Below are 26,330 nucleotides of genomic sequence, written 5' to 3'. Positions count from 1 at the left end.
ATCAAGGTTTTCTGGCTTCAGGGGTTAATGGGGATTTCTGGAAAGACCCTTGGATGGAGACTCATGGGGAACCTCTGTCCTAATTACAAGAATCTTTTCAGAACACTTAGCTTCATGTAATCAGGCATGTCTGTTTGTCTGTGGTTCATTACAAAAATGCACAACCAAATGAACAGTATCTTTCATTTCTATGCTGGAAGGGCAAAACAAAGCCTACATGTATCAATATGGTTTAAACTTACAAAACTAAATAAAATCCAGTACATACTGACGTAAAAATGAGTTACATAAAACTGGGGAGCCAGTGGTCACTGGTGTCTGATAGCCAGCTACTATCATAGCACAAAATTCATTGTCTTTTCTGCTTTATGTGCTTAGCTTCTTGGTGTATGAGTATAGAAACATGTAACTATGTTATGTTGGGCATCTTTACTGGTGACACTCTCTGCTTATGTTTCTATCTCAGTTTAGACATTATGATGTCATCCCCTTGTCTTAACGTGAGACAAACAGTGCAGTACCTAGTCAAGGAACTTGTTCATTGGATCTACTTTCTTCAGATCCTCGACACCTGAGGGACGTGTCCCTGCTGTGTTGGCAGTTATATTACTCCTATGTCACTGGACCGGTTTTGCTGATAATTGCTTTAGTTACAGTAGATTTTGTCCTGTTAAAGGTAATCTGCGTAACTAGAAGTACTTCACATGTGATTACACTTGGGGATGAATATCTTGACAGACGAATCTGTAGATGAAGTAAAGGACATAGGAGACAACAGTGCATATGATGGCTGTGAGCTTGGATCAGTACTGGGGGGTACACGATCTTCCAAAAATTCTAGGGGAGTCTAATGTTGTAACAGAAATAAGTAAATATTTGCATTTCTAATTCTTATATCTAGACAGCCAAATTCTTATGGCTGTTTTCTATACTGGAGATTTAGTGTTGGTACTAGTTAAATGATTGCTTCAGCTCTTCATTCTTATTTAAACTGAATTACAAATTAACAATTTTTATGCTATGTTATCATCACAACTATAATTTCATGTTGAATAAATGAGCCAAACAATTGTGATCCAAAGTCAGAAACTTTTGTAATAGGAGACTGATTTCTGACTGCTTAGCTATCTTTGACAGGTGTTTATTTAGATAATAGGAAAGCATCCCTGTGCTTCCTAAGGAAACACTTAAATGTATCTGCTTTCATTTATTTGATATTGTGTCAAATGTTGCTCTTTTCAAAATAACTTACATTGATTCAGCAGCATGGTATGTTAGGAGATGCTGTAATATGCCTTCATCATTTTGGAAACACTGAATTGCACACTTTCTGCCAGGTTTCATTACATTGGATAAACCTTCAACCATATACAGAGAGTGCTACCTTTTATAGGTCTCATTAGAGTCCTTTCTCCTATCTGTGACTACTTTACTTGTTTTTTTGTATCATTACATATGCTGATACTGCTTTTCAAACCCACTGAAATATACGATGCGAACATCACAAACAGCATTGAACCAAGAGACACTGTTCTGCTTATTGTCCTTCCTGGCATTTTCCCATAGCGACCACTCTCTGCTTGTAATCAGACAGTCCATTCAGTAACCTGCCCTGTTGACTTTAGTTTTTTTTTACCCTACTTTTCTGCTGAAGTCTAAATATACTGAATGGACTAAATTCTGATTTCCTTAATAGTGGTGACCTGATCTAATTCAAGATGAACTGACAAGACAGCTGCAGTGTAAAGCCATATCATCTGACACCAAACAGAGAACTAGGTATTCAGGAGCTCTGCCAGCCTCTCACAGCATACCTGAGTTAGCTAGGAACCCCATGATAAATAGAATTGTTCTATAATTAGGAATTCATATTACTAACATCCAAATTAAGTTTTACTTACTTCTGCACTTGTTGTAGTGTGACATGGTTAACTAAGCAAGACAGAATTTTGTTTGTCATCTTTGTCTAATTATATAATCAACCATTTATTGTTTTATGGCACAGTTGGTTTCACAGCACACATAAAAGCACCTGTTTGCAATTTTATATCAAGTTTCATTGATGTTCTTGGTACACTCTTGGAGCAGTTCTTTGCAGAGACACAGAATATTGCAACAGATGTCATCAAATGCTACAGTTTAAAAACATGTTTCCAAGAATAAAATAACCTCTTTTCCCAGAGGTAGCATGATTTTCAAATAGAAATTAATAGCGGGAGTGTTTTGGACAGGAGCACTCATAAAAAGACTTCTTGTTTTCTTGATTTTTTATGGTAAGTTCCATTATCCGAGTTTACCTTATTATGGGTTCCATTAAGATGAAGCCCATTTTGATGGCTGGCACTAGGTCCACGTGGTATTAGTATCAGGCTATATTATGTTTGGGCTTATCTACTTCCAAGATGTATTCTTCCTCAGTCATATATCATGGTTATTTTGCTGAAAAGGATACAGTTTAATGAGGAGAACTAGAGTTTGGTTGCATTGTGTTACCCCGCATCTGACCCCATAATCAAGCATACATTAATTGTGTGTGTTCTGATGCTTGTGGGTGGTTGCTAAAAGTGCTAAAGCTAAGTTAAATATTTCTGCTTCAGTGTAACTTTTGTAGGATTTCAGTATGGGAAGTATGCATACAATTAATACACATCACCTGCCTATGATTCTGAACAAGGCAAAAATATAATGATTTAAAGCAGCAAGTATTCTTTGAAATACAGCAGTAGCACTTGATAGGATTGTCGTTTTTCTGCAAATATGGAACAGCAGCTCTTTAGGGATTTCTTCAGTGAAAATAGATTCAGATAATTGTTTTCTGGTATCTCCAGAGAATTTCATGAGAGGTTCCTGCATTGACTTCTGCCACTGTAACCTAAACTTCCTTGAAAACAGATTCAGAAAATGATGAAGGCCTTGACATTATATACACCGTCTGAGCATGTATTATGAAACTGTCAGCCTCAGAATGGTGTTTTCTTTCCTGAAACATGCATTTGCATTTAACTTCTTATTTATGTAGTTAATTTTGTATATGTTGACACATGCCATGATCTTCAGCATATCTTGAACTATTACTAGGAGCTGGACTTGGCTACTGCTTGCATGGCCCTGGGAATAAACTGCTGGTGGTAAGCACTTGGTCTTAGTTGAAAGTTGCAAAAGGTGTTGAATTATTCAGACCACTGTGTTGTTAGCTTTCTATTTTTTCATGGTTCGATAGCCAAGAAGACAGATTGATAGATGAATCCAGTAAAGCACATGGAAGCCTGAAGAAAAATTCTTAATCATAACCCAGTAGCACAAGCAAATGTTTTGTACGCAGTGGCTGTCGTTGTTCTGTGTCGATCAGGCATGATAGAACCTTTTTACATGAAGGATTTTGCAAAGGCAAACAATAAGAAATGTGGCTGATTTAAAAAATTCTTTTGTAAAAGCTCCTTGTGCATGAAATATTCTATTCCTATGAGAATATTTCTTACAGTAGACTTGATAGAACAAGGAGATTCACAGCTTAATGCACTTGTCCTTCATCCCAAAAACCTAATTATGTATCCAAATCACAGCAATTTGTCTGGGAAGAGACTGTAACCTGAATGTGATGAAGTTAGCTCTTGAGAACAGACTGTTTAATTAGCCTCTAGTTTTTTCCCCATACTGCAGACATAAACATGAAAAATGTAGCAAAAGCAGCAGTTTGTCTATGAGGTGTCAATGTATCATGCTAGCAAAGGTAAGTAATTTTGTCTGCACAGAATGTAGAACTGTGTTCTTCCAGTGTCCAAAAGCTCCTAACAGATATTTATACATTACGGTATAGTTCAGCGTAATTGATGATTTAAGCAGGGAGAGAATTCAAGAAACTTTGTGACACAGATATTCTCAAAGTTGTTACTGATTTATTTTATTTTTCAGGCTAGTTAAATAGTCATATAGATAAACAGATCATGTCCTTCCAAATGTACATGAAATAATGGGTTAATTATAGTAGAAATAAATGTGAGATATTATGTCACAGAACAGCTACTTTAAATAAGACTATTGCTACTTCATGACAGAAATTTCTTACCAGAATAAGTAACATGATGATCTAAAGTTTTACTAATATGTCAGTTCAGACATATGCTTGAAATTCATTTTACTAATGCAGTAAAATAGCTCTGGAAAGAAATAAGTGATTTAACTTGGAAAGATAACTAAAACATTAGTGTTCTCTGATTAACATCCACTAATAATGATGTGGTATGCCCCAATGTGGCATGTCAGCTTAGAAGCATATTTCATAGAACATACCTACATGCATTTATCAGGTCTGTCACTAAAGTAGCTAACATAAAACTTGGCTATAGAATCTTACTATAATAATTAGGTGGGGGAAACTCAGGTTGTGGAATTTCTAATAATTATATTAATCTATATCCCTAATGCTTATGGGTGTGCATAGATTAACTGATCTAGATGAAGGCTGTAGGTGCCAGTGAACTATGTTCAATGGGACAACTGAAGAAAATCAATACTATTCCAAAGGTGTTTTCACAAAGACTCCTTACTCAGTGGCCAGCTCCATGTTATTGTCTTCATTATTACTTACTCACAACCTTTCTACCAGCTCATATGAAAGAGAGGGAAATGATTATGAAGGTGAAAGCACATTATTTTAGTTTCTCTGATAAATCATCATCATAATCATCATCATCAACAACCCCCTTTTTCCCATTTTGTACATGGGGTTAGGGTGTTGTGTCAACTGTCACCATCTCTCACTATTCAATGCTGCTCTCCTACCTTCTTTAACAGTCATACCTGACTGTGGCAGGTCTTATTTCACACAGTCAATCCATCTTTAGCTGGATGCCGTTATTTTCTCTTGCCTTCTTTCTCTATAAACTTAATCTTCTTCACCAGTTTATTTTCTGCTTTCCTGCACATAAACCTGAACAACCATAATCTATTCTCTTTGAACTTCTCTGCACTAGAGATACTTGGGCTTCTGCTCTAATATCCTCATTGTTTAATCTGAACCACAGTGTGCATCTCACCACACATCTCAGGCACTTCATCTATAGCACCTCTAATTTCTGAACTGCTCTGCCTTTACTGCCCAGATTTCTGTACTACACAGTAGTACTAATTTCACCACTGATTTGTACACCTTACTTTTAAGTTTCTTTGACATTCTGTAATATTCTACCACTGACACTTTGGCATTTGGTTGCAGCCCCTTTAATTCGTACTTTGAATTCCTCATTCAGATTTTTCTTTTCCTCAATCACCCCACCCATATACTCGAAGCTTTAAACTTGGTTCATTATTTTTCCTCTTATCTCAACCTTCAGCTACTTATGATTTCCCCCATTTGCTGGTATGACAGCTGTCTTGTCTGTACTCAGTTTCATCACATGTGCCTTCAGTTTTGCAGTCCAGCCTCCTATCATTTTCTGAAATTCCTATTTAGAGTCTGTTTGTATTATACCTTTGTCTGCATAGAGTAGCTTTGCTGATCTCTCCCCTCCAACCTGTTTGATAATATAGTCCACCAGCAATACGAACAATAGTGAGTACAGAGCTGAACCCTTATGCACACTCACTCCCACTGGGAACCCTTCTGTGAGACTGAATACTGTTCATACTTGTGTCATTGGGTCCCTGCGCATAGCCTGTACTAACTCTACCAATGTTTCTGGGACTTGGAACCACTGCAAGACTGCCAAAATCAGCTTTCTTGGAAATGTGTCATATGCTTTCTTCAAGTCTAGGAATGCCCAGTTGGACCCTTGCCTCATTTCTAGCTTCTTCTCAACTACCTGTCTTACTGCAAACATAGGGTCAGTTGTACTGCATCCTGATCTGAATCTGAACTGCTCATCTTTTATCTTACTTTCTACTACTCGCATATTCATTCATCAATCACTCTCTTGAGAACTTTCATACAGTGTGACAGGAGTCTGATATCTCTGCACTGCCCTCAGTTGTTAGTGACCCATTGTTTTTGTACAATGACATAGTATGCTTATTCTCACATCATCTGAGATATGCCTTTGTCTCCATACTGCTTTGAGTACCCTTAGGAGCCATTTCTCCCCTATCTCACCCAACATCTTGATCATATCTGCTGTGACCTCATCTGGTAATGTGGATCTACATATATCTTGTCAATTCTAGTGGAGGTATTGAATGAGGGGAAACAATGAGTATACAGTTAGATAAACAATTATTGGTTGCATTCAAGTCTGCCAGTGACATTTCTGATATCCAAGGTTTTAAAAATTTATCAGATGGAGATGATGAAAAAGAACTATGAAGAAGTATTTGGGGGGTCTGTGATACTACTGAAATCTCCTGATAGGATTAATGAGCCTCTAGTTTTATCTTGCACATAGTGATAAATATGCCTAGTTGTTCTGATTGCTTCTGTGGAGATATACTATTATTAAGGTTATAAAACTATTGCCAGCTTACAAGTATGCTCTTGTAACCTTCCTCCTGGAAGGGAAAGTGTTTCTACCACCTTCACATACATGCAGCCCTTGTCAAGCCCTTACACTTTGCTGATGGGTGGGTTGATGAAGCAATTACCTCAAATCCCCAAGAAGTTCACTTAGAGAGTTCAGAAAAATTACAAACAAGGTTCTTGTAATGCTATTAAATCAGGCATATGCAGCCTAAGCCAAGTACATAACCTGTCTCGCTTAACAGGGGAGGGAAAAAAATTACTGGGCCATTGTCAGGAATTTGCCATTTCCTCCGCTGTACTCCGCTCTTGAAGTTGGTATATTTAAGTAGAAGGGTGTGGGGGCAAAGACCCCCAGTTTATTTTGTCTGTCGGTTTGTTTGTTTTTTTTTTTGTTGGCCCAGCGATTTTTCAACCTGGGAAAAAATCTCTGTTCTGACCATTCGAGATTTAGTGGTTTCACTTAAGATGTGTCGATGTAATGGTGTTCGCTCTTTTGCCCTGTCATCGTTCTAATATAGATAACTCCTAATACTGTAGACTTAATTTCTTGCACTTGCTTCTGAAGAAAGAGTTGAAAGCTATCTATTGATGCCTTTAATTGTTTTATGGAAGGAATTAGAAGCATAATCTCTGATGCTGACTGCTCAGTGTGTGTGTGTGGGGGGGGGGGGGGGGTAGCTGCATCAATGGTGTTAATAATTGATTGGAGTTTGAAGGTCATGCCTGCTGACATAGTAGCAGTTCCACTTCCTGCAGAAGATTTGGGACCATAAATGACCTAAACTCGCTTTTGCTTTCTCTGTTTCTTTGGCAGCATACAGTTGCTTTACAATATAGATAGAAACATAGATAAATCACTAGATGGGTAGAAAGATAGATAGTTTAACAACTGGCTAAATGAACCCATCTTTGCTACTGGTTTGATGATCAACTAAAATTATATCCAGAACTCATCAACAGTTGTCTTCCCATCACTGTTCCCAGAACCTGAAGCCTGGGACCAAATTGTTTCCTTTGACATTAACTACAGGCTAAATAATCATTACCAGAATGTATTGGATTGCATTTAAGTATCATCACATTAGACTTCGGTTGATATGATCTTTTTCTTGTCCCGAATACAGACGAACCTGATAATTATAGACTGTTAGCTTTTTGGCTAGATGTATGAGGCAGCAAAATCTAATGTGCCCTTCCTCTTTTTTGGGGGGATTAAACAGAACATCAAGTATCAAAATATAAAAAGAAACATTTTCCATTGCAACTGACAGAAATCAAAGCTTTCCTAATATTTAAGTATCATAAAGATATGCAGGGTATTTTGTTATACTCTGTGCACAAGGTCTTCCAAACTTTTCAGAAAATCAATGTTCTGTTAAATCGCAAATGCTCCATAATCTTCTGTCTTGAATGACATATGCAATATCTGTAACAATAACCTTATGGGCTCCAGTCTTAACTTCTGCCTCCATCATTATGGCCTTTAGATCCAGATGTTACTGTTCACTCAATTGATACTGCATACCGACAGGGCCAATGCCATTAAATAATCCATAGCTCATTCTGGACTGTACCCTGAGCAAAATACTCTGGTTACAAGTCAGGGCACCCTTATGTCTGGACATGTTCTCCCTCAACCATTGGAATTTGCAAATAGATATTAATTCTAAGCATGTTTATGTCAAAAAATGGGTCTGAAATTACCCTTTTTAACTGCCAGGAGCAATCTTCAAAATTTGTTACCAGTGTCCTATTGTTAAATATTGGATGTTCTGACAGATTTAGGTTTTGATTATGAATATTCCCAAACATTCCTTCTTTGATTTTATCTTTGATTTAAGATTTGAAAATTCTGTTTACAATTTATCTTATACATCTGCTGTAGCTCAACCCTTACTTCAAACCGGAGGTATGTGTATGTTCAGTGATATATTTTATTTGAAACTTATTTGCATACTTCTGTGCATAGTGCTTAAGTTTAAGCATCTGAATAGAATGTTTTAGGTCCCAGTGAGTTAACAAAAAAGTGACAGGTATGAAATATTGAAGACAGATGTCATCTGCTAATAGAGAGTTGACAAAGGACAAAGGTTTTAAGGAGTTAAGTCTCTCATGGCTCTTTATTTCCTACCATTGCCTTTACTACAACTTTAATGCTTTTTTTCCTTGATATCAACTAATTTGCTTAGAAACAAAATGTATTTAGTAAATAATTTACATACACAGTGTAGAATCACTTGATTATGTATTTAAGGTACATAATTTAGGCCTGAAATATAGAGAATCATGACTGGTTGCTGATCCTAGCCAGTTTAAATTATTTTGAGAAATGGATTCAAGAAATTTACTTCAAGTGAATATATATTGCATTTACAGTAGCAGCTCTTAATATATACTCATTTTTAGGAAGCAGTACTTACCATATGCTTTTTATATGTAAGCAATCTGATAATGAAAAACTTATTGTTTTCATGTTTAACAAAATGGAGAATACATTTTAAAACAAATAATGTAAGAGTGCTGTAAGTATAAAAGTTGTTAAGCATGCATACCTCTGCAAAATACATAGTCTCAGGGATTCAGTAAGCCCTGCACAATGTGCAGGAATAGTGCAGGAGCTGCTGCATTCAATATATCCACCGAGCGATCCAATATAGAGCTCCCAGGACGTGCACGAGCGCTCCTACACTATTCCTGCACGAACACCACTACCTCATGCTAATTATCTCATTTGCTAGTGAAAACCATGCAAATGAGGTGAATTAGTGATCCAGCAAGCAGGCAGGTGTTTGTGCAGGAATAGTGTAACCTGCAGAAATGTATTCAATTACTAGCTGAATACATTTCTGCAGATGAGAAAACGGAGGCATGACAGCTCGAAAGAAAGCGTGTAATGTATTGTATTCAGTAGGCAAGTAGGCATGCCAATGGCAGTTTGGCCATTGGAATGAAAAATAGTTTTAATTGTTTAAAATAAAACTTTTTTTTTTTTTTTGGTCGATCTCGGCTGTTTAAGCATAGGGCAGCATCGCACAAATGGGAACATGCCAGAAATAAAAAAAAGGGTGAAAAATACATTTTTACAGAAATCTGCATTTTGCCATTATAGTTAATGGTATGCCAAATGAAAACAATACCAGGGAATAACGGTTTCTAAGGGAAAGGCTCAGCCTAACTGTGGTAACTATGGAGTAAGGCAGTGGTGTATGCAAATGATGGAATTTATACTGAATCACAAATTTCTACTAAGTGTCAGACTGCACCTAACCATGTAGGGTCTCTAACACCACCGTGTAGACAGGAGGAGCAGATAACATGAAAAGGGAGTGCGTTATGCTTACTGTAAGCACATTGGAGCTCAGTGGCCCATGTTCTCCCTTAGCTAAGCACAGCTAAGGAAAGGTGTGTGTCTGAGGTTGTATTGTCTTATTCCATGAAATGCAGAGTGTGTTCGCATCCAGGGAGGGCCAGTTCTGCTTAAAACTGTATACTTTAGCTAAATGGGTGTGCACGGTGTGCCCCAGGCCTAAAATAAAAAAAAAAAAAAAAAGAGGAAATAGCAAAACTGTTTACAATTTAGCACCGGGGCTTAAACAGGGAGGACAAGGGAAGGAAAAACAGCAGAAGGAAGGCAATCAAGGAGAACTGCCTTAGCTGGCAGGTGGAATGTGTCAGAATCAGCCAATTACACAGGCAGCAACCCAACACACCACTATAAACTATGCAAACACCTTTCAGTCTGTTTTTTCCCACAAACTCTACACCACTGGTGTACACATTCGGTGGAATTTTAAACTGATAAAACTAACAAAACTTGTTAGGGGCTGCTGTTGCTTTGATTTATCAGTATATGCTAGAGACTGAGGGTGGTGAGGAGGATAATGCTGACAACCAACTTAGACCGAGGAGGAAGAGAAGAGTGTTCAGACCCAGGGTAACCTACTAGGGGTTACATGATCTGGAGATAGTAGAGCACTACAGGGTGGACAGTGACATACTTCAGCAACTTGTTGAGCTGTGCCAGCCTCGTCTCAGACCCAGAATCAACAGAGGGCAACCCATCCCAGTGGATACTAAGGTATGTGTAGCCTTAAGAATACTAGCTACAGGTTCTTTCCAAAGACCAACTGGGGATATCATGGGATTCTCACTGACATCTGTGTCCAGGATACTCCACAAGTTCCTGGGTGCCATGTGACTGCATGCCGCTGAGCACATTTACTTCCCCAGCACCCGTGAGAAGGGGACCAGCGATATGTGTCTCTTCCACCATGTAGCTGAATACCCGGAGGTACTGGGTGCTATAGACTGCATGCACATCCACATCAAACCACCACCCGGTGACCAGGGTAGGGTCTACCTAAAACGCAAGGGGTTTCACTCCATCAATTGCCAGGTTGTGTGTGATGCCCAGGGCATTATCATGAATGTGTGTGCTGGCAACCTTGGAAACTATCGCAACTCCCATATCTGGCATTCATCATAGCTGTACCAGACATTTGCCAGTGGGGACATCCCATATGGCCATCTGTGGAGGATGCTGGCTACACACTGGAGCCATGGCTGATGACACCTATCAGAAATGCACACACACCCACACAAGAACACCATAATGAGGCACACGCTCAAACCAAAATCATTATAGAGTGTGTGTTTGGGATGCTCAAGTCAAGGTTCCGCTGCCTTGACATATCCAGTGGAGCCTTGCAGTATTCTCCAGCCACATGTGCACACATGTTCATAGTATGTGCCATGCTATACAATATGATCCTGTGGAAACAGCTGCAGCAGGAACAAAATGGGGAAGGGCTACACAGCCCCCCACCATTGCCAAGGTCTCCACAGGCACAGAGGGACTTGGAGGAGGAACATCTTGAGCCTGGCCCTGTAGGCAGATGGAGGTGTGCCCAGTATGCCCTGTCCTTGGAAAAGAGGCAATGCATAGCACATACACTGACACTGTAGGACATGAGGGACTGATCTCTCTCTCTCTGACTCGCACACACAGTAAAATGGATGCCAAGCATCACACCACCTATACCCTACCATGTATAGGCAGTGTACTGTGTGCATCCGACATAGTCAGCCTTCAAGCACTATCCTCACAACAGCCTGAGGCACAAAGTAAATCAGTCTCCTTAATAAAATTAATGAATGATGTGGAATGTTCTGATAACATATCTATGGTATTGATTCAAGCATGCAAGAGAATGGGGAGGCTTACTGTGATAGCAGCAGACAACTGACATCTCTGTGGGACAGCAGGAAGTGTATTATCAGTACTGGCCTACCCACACCATTCAGTACCACCCTAGCTGACAAATACCATTGCAGTATATGTGGTGAGCCAAATAACTGGGGGGGGGGTCATAGGTCACATGCATGGATGTCAAAGTGTGGGTCCCATACACACCCCCAGCCTCACCCATCAGATCAGTTGTAGAAAACCATACAGAAATGCCAGGCTAAGGCCCCTACATGGCAACATCCATGAAATCCTCACCTACAGACTTTTACTCAGTGATATCACAGCAGGTCTGGCAGTGGCAGTATGGCTTTGAAAGGTAAGAAGTTTGAAACTACAAATGTCTATGCCAGAACAATCTGACCTGTGGTTGATACTGTTATGTCTGTAGTCTGAAAGATAGGGCACACCACTATGCTAAATGGGACCAAAATGTTAAGCAAATATCAGCACAGTCTCTGAAAATGTGTATTGTGTAGAGATGCGTCACCCCCCCCCCATAGTCCCATAGGAATGCAGTAACATGTCTCTAGCCTTAAGCAGCATCCAGCCATCAACTAGAGTGATGGCTCAACACAAACAGAAAGCAATTGTCAGTAACACCCACAGTAAACGTACTGGTGCCATCCCAGGGCCGTCCACTGCCGAAAGCCTGAAAAAATGTGATCATCAGAATGCATTGCCTTGCTACAGATGGCCTGCATCTGTCACACCTGGCATACAGGCCTGTGGAAAATGCCCATGCCTCCCCCACAGTACCCTGTTAGGGAGTGTCATGGGGTCTATAACACCAACATAACACAGTCTACAAAATGCAAAGAAAGGCCATGCTGTTAAATGCTAGGAGAAAACCTACCAGTGTCAGAGAGCCAGAAATCTGGCCAAAGCCATGAATAATGGGGTGAAAAGGTCCAAAGAGAAGGACACCTTTGAAATACTGCTCTAATAATGTAATAAAGTTGCTGGAATGATTGTAATATCATGGAATGTCTGATGGGTACAAAGTTAGAAACTGCAATGTCAACTATCAGTAATATCTGACTTTAACCCTGAGTGACTTGCAAAACACTTTTCTTTGAAAACCACACTTGTTTGCATAACCAACAACATATATTAGTCGTGAATGTGGACATTCTGTGATACTCTGTACAGTCAACAGGCAAGACTAGGAGTCTAAACATGGGAATGCACTCATTGCAGGCAGTCCTAACCCTGGGAGATGTTGATATGTCTTCACCTACAGAACCCTGGCCCATAGCCATGGGGAGTAACACACCCTTCCCTGATCACTCATCCTATGCAACATCCTGACCCCAAAATGTGGACAGCCAAGCAAAATGAAATGGGCCATACATATATCTCAGAAAAACACACATCTCCAGGCTGGTCAAACCGTCTGACACACACAAGACCCCTCCAAGTGCAGTCAACATTTGAACAGACCCCTATGCAAAGCACTGGTAGCTATAGGCAAACATATCGATCCAGCCCCCCCCCCATATCTTATCCCCTACAAATCTATCTGAAGTCTGCCTGTCACCTTGATCCTATCTGACTTATATTACCCAACTGTGGACTGGAAATCAAACCAGGCCAAAACAGAAATGCACAAAGATTCCACCATTGTAATTTATCACTAAGGTGCTTGACCATTTCCACAGCTCCAGCAGTCAATTGCTCATAGGCACACATCTCAACAGGCTGGATTGTGCAAGAATGTGCAGCGTTTGGCCCATAATTTTGGTATGTGCATCATCCATCCTGTATTCCCCTGGTAAATCACTGTGATGATCTGAGGAGGCATGTCACAAGGTAATGAAACAATACATGACAGTATCAAATGGCATATATGTCAGATGTCTACTAAAATAAACCCTGTAATCCTAGCAACCCATACATTACTGAGAGAAATAGTCACAATCACCATATGGCCCATTGTCCCCCCATTTTGATAGGCTATCTCCAGATATCCTCCACCAACAGGTTAAGAGGTATGGCAGTAGCACAAAACAAACTGGACTTGAGTGCAACAATCCCTGGAATGGAGTCCCTCATGTACTATAGAAGGTCACACTGGGCATGCTCATACACTTAGAGAAGTGTCAGTAGAATCTAGGAATGGACAGGCCTTCCCCACCCAGTGCACTTCCCATTGCCCTACTTTAGCAGTCCTGAAAATGTCTGTCACCTTAGAAGTCCCTTTCGTCAAGCCTTAGCTTCATAAGCTCTGCGGCATGTGCAAAAACTGCATAACACTATAGTACAAATAATTAGGTAAGTAGGAGTTCTAATCTCAGTCCTGGCAAATGTCAAAGCATGTGTGTGCGTGTGTGTGTGTGTGTGTGTGTGTGTGTGTGTGTGTGTGTGTGTGTGTGTGTGTGTGTGTGTGTGTGTGTGTGTGTGTGTGTGTGTGTGTGTGTGTGTGTGTGTGTGTGTGTGTGTGTGTGTTTACAAGTTAAAGCTTTTGGGTCCATTCAAACCCAGTATACTTCCCCTTTCCCACATTAGCAGTCCTGCAGATATCAGTCACCTTAGAAGGCCCTTTCATCGGACCTCAGCTCCATAAGCTCTGTGGCATGTGTGATAACTGCATAACACTATAATACAAATAACTAATCAGGTAGGAGTTCTAATCTTAGTCCTGGAAAAAGTCAAAGTGTGTGTGTGTGTGTGTGTGTGTGTGTGTGTGTGTGTGTGTGTGTGTGTGTGTGTGTGTGTGTGTGTGTGTGTGCGTGTGTGTGTGTGTGTGTGTGTGTGTGTGTGTGTGTGTGTTTAGAAGTTAAAGCTTTTGGGTCCATTCAAACCCAGTATACTTCCCCTTTCCCTACTTTAGCAGTCCTGCAGATATCAGTCACCTTAGAAGTCCCTTTCATCAGGTCTCAGTCTCATAAGCTCTGTGGCATGTGTGATAACTGTATAATACTATATTACGAATAATTAGTTAGGTAGGATTTCTAATATCAGTCCAGACAAATGTCAAGGTGTATGTGTTTACAAGCTAAAGGTTTTGGGTCCATTCAAACCCAGTATACTTTCCCTTTCCCACTTTAGCAGTCCTGTAGATATCAGTCACCTTAGAATTCCCTTTCATCAGGCCTTAGCCCCATAAGCTCAGCGGCACTTGTGATGACTGTGTAACACTATAGTGCAAATAGCTAGTTAGCTAAGAGCTCTAATCCCAGTCCTGCTAAATGTTAAAGTGTGTGAGTGTGTGTGTGTGTGTGTGTGTGTGTGTGTGTGTGTGTGTGTGTGTGTGTGTGTGTGTGTTTGTGTGTGTGTGTTTGGGCCCATTCAAACCCAGTATAATCCCCCCCAGATATCAGTCACTTTAGAAGTCCCTTCTGTCACATCTCAGCCTGGTGAGTTCTATGGTGCATGTAATAATTGTGTAATGCTATTTTAATACAAACAACTTGTCAGGTAGGAGTTCTAATCTCAGTCCTGGCAAATGTCAAAGTGTGTGTGTTTACAAGCTAAAGCTTTTGGGTCCATTCAAACCCAGTATACTTCCTTTCCATACTTTAGTAGTACTGCAGATATCAATCACCTTAGATGTACCTTTCGTCAAGTGTTAGGCCCATAAGCTCTGTGGCACATGCAATAACTGTATAACACTATAGTACAAATAACTAGTTAGGTGGGAGTTCTAATCTCAGTCCTGGCAAGTATTAAAGTGCATGTGTGTTTAGAAGTTAAAGCTGTTGGATCCAGTCAAACCTAGTATACTTCCCCTTTTCCTACTTTAGCAGTCCTGTAGATATCAGTCATCTTAGAAGTCCCTTTCATCAGGCCTCAACCCCATAAGATCTGTAGTGCATGCAATAACTGTGACGCACTATATTACAAATAAGCAGTTAGGCAGACATTTTAATCTCAGTCCTGGAAAATGTTAAAGTGTGTGTTTATAAGTTAAAGCTTTTGAGTCCATTCAAACCTAGTATACTTCTCCTTTCCCTACTTTAGCAGTCCTGCAGATATCAGTCACCTTAGAAGTTCCTTTCATCAGACCTCAGCCCATAAGCTCTGTGGCACATGCGATAACTGCGTAACACTTTAGTGCAAACAACTAGTTAGGTAGAAGTTCTAATTCCAGCCTGTCAAAGTGTGTGTGTGTGTTTACAAGCTAAAGCTTTTGGGTCAATTCAAACCCAGTATGCTTCCCTTTCCTACTTTAGCAGGCCTGCAGATATCAGTCACCTTTGAAGTCCCTTTCGTCAGGCCTCAGCCCATAGGGTCTGTGGCATGTGTGATAACTGCATAACACTATGCTAGAAATAACTAGTTAGGTAGGAGTTCTAATCTCAGTCCTGGCAAATGTCAAAGTGTGTGTGTGTGTGTGTGTGTGTGTGTGTGTGTGTGTGTGTGTGTGTGTGTGTGTGTGTGTGTGTGTGTGTGTGTGTGTGCATGTGTGTTTACAAGCTAAAGCTTTTAGGTCTATTCAATCCCAGTATACTTCCCCTTTCCCACTTTAGCAGTCCTGCAGATATCAGTCACCTTAGAAGTCCCTTTCGTTAGGCTTCAGCCCATAAGGTCTGTGACATGTGTGATAACTATGTAACACTATAGTACACATAGCTAGTTAGGTAAGAGTTCTAATCTCACCCCTGGCAATGGTAAATTGTGTGTGTGTTTAGAAGTTAAAGCTTTTGGGTCCATTCAAACCCAGTATACTTCTCCTTTCCCTACTTTGGCAGTCCTGCTGAAATCAGTCACCATAGAAGTCTCTTTCATCAGGCCTCAGCCCCATAAGCTCTGTGGTGTATGTGATAAATGTGATAACTGTGTTACACTATAGCACAAATGACTAGTTAGGTAGGATTTCTAATCCCAGTTTTGGAAAATGTGTGTGTATAAGTGTGTATATGAGTAGTTTAAAGTATTTTGTATTTTCACCTATTGCCATACTTTGCAAGGGCTGGTGATGTTCCACACATTAGAAGCACCTTTGGACAACCTTCCCCCTATAAGCTCCGTGCCACGTGCGATAAATGCATAACATTATAGTAGCAATAAATTGATAGGTAGGGTGTCTAATCTTAGTCTGGGCAATTGTGTTTGTGTGTGAGTGTGTGTGTGTGTGAGTGTGTGTGTGTGTGTGTGTGTGTGTGTGTGTGTGTGTGTGTGTGTGTGTGTGTGTGTGTGTGTGTGTGTGTGTGTGTGTGTGTGTGTGTGTGTGTGTGTGTGTGTGTGTGTGTGTGTGTGTGTGTGTGTGTGAAAAGTAGCCTGTCTGTCAGGGGAGTGTTGTATTTGTGTGAGAATCATATCCATTGGGGATGGGTTTTGCTACTTTTTGCTGTTGCCCACACAGTACATGTCCCAGTGTCCACATTACAAGGCCCACAATTGTCATCCATTGTAGAGGTACCTGTAGACACTCTGCAGCCCTATAGGTATTGTGCCATGTGCAAGAACTATGTGACAGTATGGAATAATAACAAGATAGGCTGCCCATCTAATCCTTGGATATCACTCCCCACTTATGAATCATACACAAACACACTCAGGTAGGCAGCCACACCTATATCAGTAGGTGGCCTGCAAACCAGCTCACAGATAGAAACCACAGAATAAAGCAGTGGACTCTATGTCAGACTGTTGAACAGTCACAAGTGGAGTCCCACAGGTTGTGGACCTGGGTTCCCTCATGTTTGGGATCCACACATCTGAGGACCAGCCCAATACAAAGGTGCCCTGGCTGACAATATTTGCAGATGACTACAAGGTGGGTGCTATTAGTACCCCCCATGTGAGGTTCACAACTTTCACAAAGGCCTCTCTGAGACCTATGACTGTTGTCAGAATCCTGGACATAAGCTCAATGCCAGATGATGTGCCTCCATCCCCTTTGGGTATGACATGGCTCCCATAAAGTAATACATTGATGGTAGTCCACTGAACACTGATGTTGGTATAATAGAACTGGGAACACAGGCTGACAGTGAGCTCAATGGTGACCACCACAGTGCCACTATCTTCCAAAAGTCCTGACTCGGGGTGTTGAATCTGGGAAGTAGTAAAAGGACAGTGTTTCCCTGTACACTCCCCTCAGTAAGCCAATCAATGTGTACTATGGTCCATTTGCCACTTACCCCACTGTACACCAGCAGCAACAGGAGAGGCTGCAAATGTACCTCACAAAGAGGATCTTAGGTACTACACATTTGCACCATATGGATAGGCTCCAAAAACTGCAATGAATCTCTGTCTTATATTGGCTACTTAGGTGTGATCTCTACCTGACATACACATCCATGTCTGACTCAACCCTTTCAGGAATGCTACATCCGAGGAAACCAATCTGTTGTCACAACATGCCCAAGATACCTAATCCCCATCCTCACAATCAGCAGGACATAGTGGAGGGAAAGGCTCACAAACCAGAGGCTGGCCACGTATGGAATAGACGCCACATACATATCAAGCCAAGCACATCACTGACCCTCTTCAAGAGAAATAAGGATGAGTGGATGGGTAATAAAATACCCACCCTGGGGATCACTCCAGTGACTATATTCTGTAGACACACTGGGGAGTATCATCAGGTGACATGATGCCAGTGTATTCCCATGGGCTAGCCTTGTAAAATCTCCATGGCCATTTGCCATGTACACACCTATAACTCTTTGAACCCATGGATCTCAGTACTGTAAAATGTGTGTGCTCACTTTAGTGTGTCTGAAAGTGTTTGTAAGTGTGTTAACATGTGGTTGAAAGTAGTTGGTGGCCCGTCTCACCCAGTACAACTACCATTGCCATACCTTACAAGTGCTATAGATGCCATTTACTATATAGGTACCTTGGAACACTCCACAACCTATAAGCTCTGTGGTGTGTCTGGTAACTGCATAACACTATAATACCAATAACCACATAGCTAGGAGTTCTAATATGAGTCCTGGCAAACGTGCATGTATTATTGTGTGTAAGTGTGTATATGTGTAGGTTACAGTATTTTGTGGCCTCGCTCACCCAGTACATCACCCATTGTAATAATTTGCAAGGCCTGGTGATGTCCATCATCTTAGAAGCACCTTTGCACAAGTATCACCCCATAACCTCAGTGGTGCATGAGATGAGATAAATGTGTAACAATGTATTAACAATAAATAGATAGGTAGGGGTTCTACTCCCAGTCCTGACAAGGGTGTGTGAGAAAAGAATATCTTGTTTGTGTGCTAATGACATCCATTGGATGGGCATGAATTCATATTTTATGCCATAGTACACACAGTACATATTTCAAAGTCTACTGTATGAGGTCCACTGCTCACATTAACCATAGTGGCATCTGTAGATACTCATTAGCCCTCTAAGCCCTGTGCAAAAGTATGGTACGAATAACAAGATAGGTTGGTCTGCTAATGTCAGTACTGGCATGTGTGTGTGTGTGTGTGTGTGTGTGTGTGTGTGTGTGTGTGTGTGTGTGTGTGTGTGTAGTGTTTGTGAGTGTGTAGACTTGTATGCAACACTATTATGAGTACTCTCACACTCAGGACAGCCACCATAGCCCACAAAATCCATGTGATGTTATTCACCTTACAGGTACCTTGTAACAGTCTTCACACTAGTAGTCCTGTGCCACCTGCAATAACTGCATAATAGTGTGATACCACAGCTTGATGGGTAGGGGGTCCAAAGATAACACTGGTAACTGTGATCATGTGCGTGCATGTGTGTGTGTGTGTGTGTGTGTGTGTGTGTGTGTGTGTGTGTGTGTGTGTGTGTGTGTATGAACAGTAATCTCTGTGTGCTTGGTTGACATAATATCCTCTGGGGTTGAGGGCATTAGCAATCTGAGGTGTGTTCCACTAAGCATACTTAATATTGTCCACTATACTAGAGCTGATGTCAACCACCATAGATTGAGATAGAACCCCTCAGCCCTATAAGCTCTGAGGCATATGCAAGAACTGTTACACAGACCTGGGAAATGTGTGCAGATACAGCTGTACCCCAACAATGATGTGGTCAATGTGTTACTTCACTGCCATACCCCTTGTTGGTGATGTCTGCAAGGCCACATCCTGCTGGCACACAGACACCCGGAACAAAGAGTACAGCAAGTGAGAACACATTCACTTAGTGTTACTAACACCAATAATGCATTATGGCTGAAAAGGTACACACACACTCTGATGTGTACCCATTACAAATGCCAAATGGCAGCACCTTACACAGCATGAACTAGCTACAATCTAGTAAAGTCCCCCTGTGCATCGGATCCATATAAGCATGCACCTCCATCGATGGTATGGATGGCATGGTTATGGCACAGGTATCATCATATGCACAGGGTGTTGTGTGGGTTTGCCAGAAGTGGACCACATGGTTGACATCATGTGTTTGTATTTGTGGGGTGTTCATTAAATGGGCAATGCAGGGGTGGTGTGTGTGTGTGTGTGTGTGTGTGTGTGTGTGTGTGTGTGTGTGTGTGTGTGTGTGTGTGTGTGTGACTTTTCTGATGGTGTTGTGTGTGTGTTTGTATGCACACTGTCACACCATGTGGGCACCCTACACAGGGGTATTTTGGACAGTTGTGGGCGGTACATGGCAGAGTGTACAGTTCACCATCCCTGGCCATGGACACAGGAACTGGGCCTACTGAGGGTATCACCGGCACCACCAGGGCAGAGTCCAGATGCAGTATTACTCCACGCTGGTGACTGTTGCCTGCTGGATCCATGTCCCTGTTGGGATTGGCCAGCATCATGTGTCCATGGCCTGCTGCATCGTGGCATGGGCAGCACACCCCCTTCAGTAGTGCTGATGGTACTACCAGCATGGGAATGTGATGGTGCTCAGACAGGTAGACCCGCAGCTGATCATGGTGCTGTGCTACAGCCACATGGCTGCTGCCCACTGTCCATCAAATGCTCAAGCACAGATATTCCAAAGCCGAGGAGGGCCCAGGTCTCCCCCACCATTTATCCATGATGCCAGTAAGCTCACAGATGTTTGCAGTGAGTTCATATTGCCATGGACACCAGGGACATGATTTAACCACAACCCTGCATATATGTCTGGTATTATGCTCATTATGTGCCTGTGCTCCCATGACAGCCTGAAACATGCATCTGGTCACTGCTGCCATGGCACTTGCAACAGAGGAATGACAGGCTGCAATCCTCCTCTGAGCACCCCTGCCCATCTGCCTGTATGGGACCTCCCCAGCACTCTGGCTATGGCTAGTGCCTGCACTCTCACTTGCCAAAGTCACCACAGTAGCCTGTTCCATGCCACCAACCACCAACTTTCCATTATCTGTGGCCACTGGTGACTATGTGTGGGCATTGTGACTGTGTCTGGGGATGGGGTTGACAATAGTGGGATGCCAAGTGGTGGCATAGTATCGTCCCCTGACAACCCCACCGGTGTCTCAATATGAGTATCATTATGGTCAGATTCTGCAGAGATACTTACATCAGTATCAGAACTGGGGAGGGATCACAGCTACCATGTCCACTGTGAGGGAAAAAAACTATGTAAATCACTACTGGCACCATAAGGTTACACACTTACACACACACACACACACACACACACACACACACACACACACACACACACACACACACACACACAGGTGAGGTGCCTCAAAGGCATTACACAGACCTCACATTAGCTGACTGGGGGCATTCACAACACACAGTCAGACAATAACATACACGCTCTGGATGGACCCTCAGCATCATGCAGTGCAGCCCTTTCCAATTAGCATTACTAATATACACCTCTGGGATACATGAGTGGTATTAGTAGGTGATGGACCTTCACCTAGCACACACTACACCCATGTAAATTATTGCTGTTCACCTGTATAGCACTGTGGCAACTCCTACAGAACATACCCCCAACTGTACAGGGTTTTGCTGAATATCTACATGCATGGCTCATATATTTGGTTTGTTCCTCATAACTCCTGTGTTTGTCTGGCACATTACTGGGTTGGCCTGTGTAATGGTGTCACTAAGTAATGTCCTAATTGGAGGTGCAGACTGCATAACCTGTACATGTGTTTTAAAATAAAGCTGGTTACTCAAACAACTTTCCAAGCTTACAGTGGATATAGTAAGTGTACACACACCTTTTAACATGCCAGGTTTTCATGATATATCACTTGAGACCTCAGAAATCAGGTCATAACATTGCCATCATTTCATATGACAAATAACCTGTCCAATCCAACTGAACAACATACACATCAGTTACAGGTAACATCTGGTAACTGAAATGGGTACAATAGGCTGGATGCATGAATGTGCACACCCTTAAAATAATACTCTGTTAAAGCAATATTTGATTTAATCATAGCATGCAGTCCTCTTGGGAAGGTGTCTATTAGCATGGCACATCTTGACTTGCCAGTGCTGGCAAATCACCTCCGACTATGTCAGATTACAAGGGCATCGCATGTGCACTGCTCTCTTCAGGTCACCCTGCATATATCCTATTGGACATAGGTGTGGGATCTGACACCGCCAGTGCAGAATGTTGCAAGTGTTCTGGTGAAGTCATCCTTTTGTTGATATGGATGTATGGTTTGGGTCATTGTTATGTGGAAAGGTGGAATTCCTCACCATCCACAGCTATGTTGCAGACAAGAGACCATTTTGGAGCCACAAGGGACCAGTGTTTGGAACTGTTCACAATCCCCTCTAACTTGTCTACAGCCCCAGTTCCAGCTTGTGAACAGCAACCCCAAAACAGGACACTGCCATCCCCATGCTTCACCGTGAGGATGGTGTTGTTGTGGTGATGTGCAGTGGTGATATTGTGCCAAACACTCCTGTCAAAATTGTGGCCAATAAGTACAACCGTGGTCCCACATTACCATAACACATTTTCCCACTTGCTTTTTGGAGACCTGATGTATTATTTTTAGAGGTTCACCAGGCCTGAATATTGTTTGGTGTAAGAAACTTTTGCCATCTTCCAACTCTACCCTAAAGGCAGAGCATGTGGAGACCATGGACGGTTGTTGTGACATGTAGTACACACCCAGTACTTGCTGGAGATTTCTGCTACTCCTTCACTGTTGCTGTAGGGCCCCTGGCAGCCTTTCTGCCCAGTTTTGGTCTTGTATTCTCATAGACTTTGGTGGGATGTTCACTCCTTTGCAATGTCACTGTAGTCCCATATTTTCACCACTTTTTGAAGACTGTCTGCACTGTGTTCCATGCTATGTGCAATGCTGTGGAAATGTTTGAGTACTCATTTCCAGGCTGATACATCTCAAACATGTCATCCCTTAGCAGCTTTGTTAGCTCTAAGTGAACCATGGCTGTTGCTGTAGTAGGCAACTGGGTATATGTTGGGATAATCCTGGTAGGACAGCTGACCGTTAGTTGCTGTTAATCAAAGAGTCTCTGTAATTGATGGCTGTTGTGTACCCAATAAGATGTACTGCTGTAGTTATATCAAAAGCTGCCTCAACACAGTACTAGCTTCAGCCTGTGCACACATATGCATCTAGGTTGTTGTACTATTGTTATGTATCATTATTGTTCCCATGACAGATTTGTTTGCTTTACAATTGAATTGTACAGGTTATAGGTCACATGAAAGGTTGGCAGTATTCTAAACTTGTCTATTGTGCTGTAATTATTTTGTATTTCACACATACCTGGCATTCTAAAAGGTGTGTATACCATTTATATGCACTGTATACCACTGATTTCTACAATATGACCCTAGTTTTGGGTGTTTGTCCCCCCATTTTTTCGGTCTTTGTCCAGGTGTCCTGCAATGACAGGTTGTGAGGTATGCTCCATATATGTGACATCCCCTGCAAATAGGCCCCTGTCATGACCACCATGATGCAATGCAGTAAACACCACCACAGGTGAACATGCAGATATTGCCAAATGGCTAAGTGTAACAGTTGTGTGCATGGTCACATGCATTACCCTTAGCATGCTTGAGGTACTGGTGAGCCACAACAGGGAAACCCCATACTTACTGGGTTTAGGCTTCTGTCCCATGTGCAGACCAAGACCTATGTAGTTGTGAGGGAGAGGTATTGTCAGCAGATTCACATTAGGCATGGTTACAAGGTAAATGCTACATTTCTACACAGGTACAGTACACACTATGATATTACACAATTTTCTGTCCTTCACCATTAATTTGCACTTGGGTGCATTACTACACCCCACCCACCAATACATTTTGCACTGACATATGTATCTAGATACTCTGTAGAAGACAGTTTAAATGTTACCTCATTACATTAATGTGCACTTTGGCCTTACTTGGATGCCCCTCGCCTGTTGCCTGGGTGCCACCCACCTACACAACGGCTGTTTCAAGTATTTAAGTTTGTGTGGGGGCAACCCCAAGGTTGGCAAGGAGCTACTCTGTCACCATAAGTGCGGCCTGTGTGGCTGGCCCACCACCAGTAGCAGCACTGTCCTTCACTACAGCAGCAGCCCTTTGCCGAGCATGATGTATCAGGTCAGTTGCTCTATGCTTGCCCTGATCGTATATGCATCCATGGTGGCCCAACACATTAACTCTGTGGATGATTTCATCCAACAGGGCAGTCTGGTCCTGCAGAATTTGCTGGCTATGGCCAGAAATGATGCCATAGTTTAAGATTACAGCTTCTGTGATGGCTGCTGTCTACACATTGGTGTAAGACATGTGCTGCTGCGTGATACCTAGAGGACATACACAGGGAAACACATCACAGGAACTCAGACATTGCCCAGAGATTTACAGAGCTAGCATATGCATATGGACTATCATTAACCACCACTTACAAACACATCATACCCCTGTACCTGGCAGCACTGTAGGAACATACATTGTACTCCTGGTCCTGATGTGTCATGTTCCCCCAATGAGGGCTGGTACATTGCATAAACCGCCATTCATCATTCATATTTGTGTAGAGGGATGACAGTGGCCGTGTTCCTTGCAGCTGGGATGTCAATGGTGCTCAGGCTTTGCTTGCATACAGTGTGTAATGGAGCTGGAAGCATATGCCTGGGTTCATGTAGGATGCAGGCAGGAATGTTATCATGCCCCAAGGGAACTTGCTTTTGTCAACTTTGATTAGGCAGTTTGCACCTGATCCATGATGATGAGGGGAGGGGTGCATGTGCTGTGCATATCCACCTATACTGATGGTGATCCAGGGTGTTGATATCTGCCATAAATCTGTCTGATGCAGTTTGGCTGTAGCTATAGTGTGTGTGTATGTGCTGTGATTGACCACCATTACAGGGTGGGTTGGGTTGGTGCCTCTGAGACTGCAGACATATGTGAAGATGGCCTTGTGATTGTCCTTAGTGGATGTGTCCAATTTGTAGTCATAGTTAGCCTTACAGTAATCCACCTGTGACCTATTATGCTCATTCAGACAAAGGTTGACATGCTGCCCAGTTGATGCCTGCTCCTACTTTGCCCTGTACAACCAATATAACATCACATTATGTGCTTTGTGCATTGCTGCTGTCCAGCAAAGGGGTTTTCTCTACTTTGGTGGTGACAGGTTTTACAAGTAAGGTATTGCTGAGTCCATACAGCTATGTGGGTGGTCATATATTTGTTTGTTGTAGGCATGGACACAGGGTCAGAACACAGTTGGCCACTTCTACAATTTCAATGTGATACGCATGCTTATTACACTACCCATGTCTGTGTCAGGGCAATGACACCACCAGTAGCTGTAGAGGTGTACGTGTTGGATGCACAGAAACTAAGGTTACACACATGTACAACATGTACAGCTTATTCACCTGACATTTTGCATCCCATGTCAGTTGTTATGAGGCAGCCAGGTACACCTACCCATACATACATATGCACAGGTAACACCTGCTATACATTTGCATTCTATGTCAGTATGCCACACTGCAATGACAATGTTGCTGCTCAGTCAGTCATGTCAACCTGTTAGGGCAGGTCATCTGTAGGACAACACACATACATGGTGGGCAATGGGCCAAAATTAGTGACACTTTCTTCATATTGCTGTAACACATATACATCATTTGATAGTGCAGTAGCCTTTGCATTCACAAACATATCCTGTAGAATATCTGATGCTCATATGGCAGGTGAAAGGTTAGGTGTGTGGTAGTTAGGGTAGGAACTGTTAATGTTGTGAATATTACTGGTATGGGGACAGTGCTAGCTGATATGCTGGACAGAGGAAAGGTGGATATATTGTGTGTGCCAGAGACCAAATGGAAGGGGTGTACAGCTGTGTGTATTGGAGTCAGGTACAAATAGTTCTACCATGGTGTGTATTGGAGGGGAAATGGTGTAGGGGTTAACCTGAAGGAACATTATGTCAAGAGTGTTTGTGGAGGTGATAAGAGTGTCAGGTAGAGTGATGTTCAGGAGGCTGTGAATTAATGGTGTAATGTTGACAGTTGTTAGTGCATATGCTCCGCTAATTGCATGTGTGATGGATGAGACAGATGTACTTTGGTGTGGTTGAATGAAGTGACAATGCATGTACCCAAGGGTGAGTGAGTGGTGATTGGAGCAGATTTCAATGAGCATGTTGGTGAAGGAGACAGCGGGGATACAGAAGTGATGTGTAGGCATGGTGTTAAGCAAAGGAATGCAGAAGATGAGATGGTGGTGGAGTTTGCAACAGAGGTTGGACATGGGTTTGGTGAA

The sequence above is a fragment of the Protopterus annectens genome, chromosome 4.part0 (genome assembly GCF_019279795.1).
Source record: "Protopterus annectens isolate FY-2018-M chromosome 4.part0, PAN1.0, whole genome shotgun sequence".
NCBI classification, from domain to species: Eukaryota; Metazoa; Chordata; order Ceratodontiformes; family Protopteridae; genus Protopterus; species Protopterus annectens.
Note: the sequence above shows the minus strand (reverse complement) of the source record.